The following is a 4,413-nucleotide window of genomic DNA, read 5'->3' on the forward strand; positions in this document are numbered from 1 at the left end:
CTCCCTATGTTCAGCTCCCCAAAAGCTGCTGGGAGCTCCCAGTGCAGGGCAGGCAGTTTTAGGAACATAGGAAAACTCAGTGTGTCTTCAGCTCAGAAATGGTAGGCTACATTATTGTTATTAACCATGACAACATCAAATGTACAGGAGGGAGGGTTTTGTAAAAATCAGAGGTCCAGCGGCTTCTCTATGAAGGAGAGGCCTGCTTAATAACTGGACACTTTGTGATATTTCAGTCATTAGCTTCCTAAAACTTTCCAGCATCTTTTAGATTTCACATAAACCAGCTTTATAAGAATCAGGAGAGTAGATAAAAGCAGGACTGAAAAATGCAGGAGGTATAAAAACATGTTACTAGTGTAATTAGATATATCTCAAACTGTGCTTAAAAAGAGGGAAAAATGTGTTTTCTGTGCCACTCAGTGCAACAGGAACCATTAATTCATTTGAATAGTCGCAGTGTTTCAAGGAAAATCAATGTAACAGTTGGCTTTTAAATGTTATGTGCTCGAAATTTTATCTGCGCGAGGGTTTCTGTCATGCAGTGAATCTATTTATAATGCCAATTTCAGCAAGGGAAAATAAAAATCAGAAATAATCTAGCCTCCCTTTCTAGATTCTGAAGGGAAAAACATACAAGGAAATAAAAGAAACAATAGAAAGCAGAATGAGATACATTTTTACAAAGAGGCAGCAATACATTCCAATATTTCGTTTGCTGCTTTCTAAAAAGTTGCATACGCTGAGACTACATATACATCAGACCATGGACCAAAGTCCGCCCTCCCATGGGTACACGCTATGTGAGGTTAGGGTATGTTAATGAAGGGAAAGTTTCTTCATGGAGGGGAGGGTATATTTACCCATGACTGTTGGCTCTCTCTAAATAACGTTACCCTAAATAGGCAGCCTCCACTTTAGTTGGGGGAATTAGCTGGGAGACAGAGTGAGAGGGGGTAACTGGGATCAATAACCTACGTATACCAGGATAATCCTGGGTGAAAACTCTTAAATGAGGAGGCAGTTGTATAATTAAAATATAGTTTTATTGAAAAATAAAAATAATAAAACAAGAAATATATTAGGGGGAAGCGTTTGTAGGGTTGTCAACCTCCAGGTACTAGCTGGCGATCTCCTGTTATTAAAACTGATCTCCAGCTGATATAGATCAGTTCACTTGGAGAAAGTGGCTGCGTTGGCAATTGGACTCTATGGCATTGAAGTCTTCATTTGCCATTAGTGGAGCTCTGCTCATGCAGGAGGCAGGAGGGAGAGATTGCACCCTCTCTGCTGCAGCTTCCTGACCCAGGTGGGTATTACTCTATGCATGTCCCTCTACCTTGGGAATAAACTTTCTCAGGATCAGAAAGGACTGATGGAGAGATGGGAGACCCAGGGCGATCAGTGACCATCAATTCACTCTGCTGCTGGATCAAGGGATACAACTCTTTGTTTAATACCTTATGGCTACATATTTAAGTGTGTGTGTAAAGTGCCGTCAAGTCGCAGCCGACTTATGGTGACCCTTTTGGGGGTTTTCATGGCAAGAGACTAACAGAGGTGGTTTGCCAGTGCCTTCCTCTGCACAGCAACCCTGGTATTCCTTGGTGGTCTCCCATCCAAATACTAACCAGGGCTGACCATGTTTAGCTTCTGAGATCTGACAAGATTAGGCTAGCCTGGGCCATCCAGGTCAGGGCACATGTTTAAGTACCCACCCCCCAATTAGTTATATTTTTAGCCTTTTCGTCATGGGGAAACACAAAGTATACATCCCTTCTCACAACATACTCTGAGAATTAGTAGCTTAGGGTCCACCATACTTTCTGCATTAGTTGTGTTCCACTGGCAATCTCCCAATGCGGTTGAAATCATAAATAATAATAAAGTACTTTTTAAAAATAACTTCAATTATTCACTATACAAAATGACATTTTTTAAAAAAAAAGGAAACTCCAATGTGCAAGCTCACAATCTAAATAGAGCCAGCCATGGTGTAATGGTTAAGAATAGTGGTTTGGAGCAGTGGACTCTAATCTGGAGAACCGGGTTTGATTCCCCACTCCTTCACATGGGTGGCGGACTCTAATCTGGTGAACTGGGTTGGTTTCCCCACTCCTACACATGAAACCAGCTGGATGACCTTGGGCTAGTCACAGTTCTCTTAGAGCTCTCTCTGCCCCACCTCCCTCACAGGGTGTCTGTTGTGGGGAGGGGAAAGAAAGGTGATTGTAAGTCGGTTTGATTCTTCTTTAAGTGGCAGAGAAAGTCAGCATATAAAAACCAACTCTTCTTCTTCTAACTAGGGGTGAAAGTATGCTGGTACAAGCCAAAGTAAGGTACCTGTACAAAACTGGCCAAAAATGATAACTCCCATCTTCCACTTCAAGTCCCTCACCAGAGAAAGCATGAGTAAAAATTAATTTCACCCCGAGCATCAAGATCTCCCTGAATTACAACTGATTTCCAGACTACAGTAATCAATTCCCTAGGAGAAAATGGCAGCTCCAGAGAGTGGTCTTTATGGCATTATACCCACTGGGGGCCCTCCCCCTCTCCTCCCCAAACTCCACCCTCGCCAGCCTGTACCCCCAAATCTCCAGGAATGTCCCCAGAAGAATTGATTTTCAGGGATGCAGGCTGCATAGCATGTGTTGGTGAACTACAAGTACACCACAGCATGTGTGTCTTACACCCCTAACTTAAGGCATTCATTTAGACTACTGGGGAAAAAAAATGATGTGCTCGGAAAGTTTGGGGTTTATTTAATCCAGAATGCTGTCCACAGAATCTGGTAGTGCCGCAAATGGCTTCTGGCAGCAACTTTTAATATTGTTTTATCTTCAGAGCAGTGATGTCCAAAGTGATACGGTGTTAGTATTAATGTCAGTTGTCAACAGTGAGAACACTAGGTTCCCAGCACAAAGAGAATCTTCTGTCTTAGATGAATGGAACAAAGAGGAGAACCAGTTGCGGGAAATGAAAACAAAGAAGGGGAAACCAGGTCCACAAAGACTTTCTTAGCTGGACAAGCAACAACATATTTGTTTCAGCTAATACAACCCCTACAGCAAAAAGAGCATAATAGAACAGGGTGTGCATTTCAAAGGGATAAAAAAAATACAGCTGGCAAATCTGATCCTTTGTCTTGGTGCATTACCTCAAAAGGAATCTTCACTGGGTTGGTTTTCTTTGCCAGCAGGCAGGAACTGATGTTCAACTTGCCCTGGAGTACCTGGTTGGCAGGATCTTGCTGAGAAGTACAACAGCGATCTGTAGCATGCCACTCGAGTAAATAATGTTTGAAGCCTTCTTCCAGCCTAAGGAGACTTCGTCCAGTTTAACTGACTTTTCCATTGCAGGAAGAGCTGCTTAAGTCAGAGAAAGGTTCCCTGGGCAGGAGGAACTTCATCCAGCCCAAGGGCAGATACCGTCCAATATATTAGTCAGCCTGCCTGCATCTCCTTGTGTATCAGTACTGACAAGTGTAAATAAGCAATGCATTATTGCAAAATTGGTTCTATTTATTTATGTATTTTGAATTTATTTAAAGCAAAGGGAATCCCCTGTGCAAGCACCGGGTCATTACTGACCCGAGGGGAGAGGCCACATCCAGACGTTTACTAGGCAGACTATGTTTATGGGGTGGTTTGCCAGTGCCTTCCCCAGTAGTCTACACTTTAGCCCCAGCAAGCTGGGTACTCACTTTACCGACCTCAGAAGGATGGAAGGCTGAGTCAGCCTTGAGCCGGCTACCTGAAACCAACTTCCGTTGGGATCGAACTCAGGTCATGAGCAGAGCTTTTGACTGCAGTACTGCAGCTTACCACTCTGCGCCACATGGCTCTTATTTATTTATTAGATTTATTTATTAATTAGATTTATTATTATTTATTAGGGCAGCTTCCAACGAAATAAATATGATGTACAATATATCAACATTAAAACATAAAACTAAGAATTTTAAAGCATAAACCTATTCTAAAAACACATGCACACACATGAACAAATGAAGCTGCCTTCTACTGAATCAGACCCTGAGTCCATCAAGTCAGTATTGTCTACTGAGACCATCAGCTGCTCTCCAGGGTCTCAGGTAGAGGGTCTTTCACATCACCTACTTGCCTTGTCCCTTTCACTGGAGATGCCAGGAATTGAACCTGGGACTTTCTGCATGGCAAGCAGATGCTCTACCACTGAGCCACAACTCCATAGCTAGCTCCTATAAATAATTGTCCTCAACAGGGAGATTGGCCTAAAGATGACAGTCAGGAAGGCCAATGGCCACCACGAGGCCAACAAGCCCAAGGACAGGGTTGCCAGTGCCCCCTTTGCCACCGGTAGGAGTTTTTTGGGGTGGAGCCTGAGGAGGGAGGGGTTTGAAGTGGGGAGGGACTTCAATGCCATAGAGTC

General features: G+C 43.3%; 1 non-coding gene across 1 annotated transcript; it reads right to left on the reverse strand.

The window, feature by feature from the left end:
* Positions 1-4,139: 4,139 nt before the first annotated feature.
* On the reverse strand, positions 4,140-4,211 carry TRNAG-GCC (transfer RNA glycine (anticodon GCC)). Its single transcript has one exon. It is a non-coding gene; the product is annotated as a tRNA-Gly (tRNA).
* Between the last annotated feature and the right edge of the window lie 202 nt (positions 4,212-4,413).

This window comes from Euleptes europaea, chromosome 16 (genome assembly GCF_029931775.1).
Source record: "Euleptes europaea isolate rEulEur1 chromosome 16, rEulEur1.hap1, whole genome shotgun sequence".
Lineage (NCBI taxonomy): Eukaryota > Metazoa > Chordata > Lepidosauria > Squamata > Sphaerodactylidae > Euleptes > Euleptes europaea.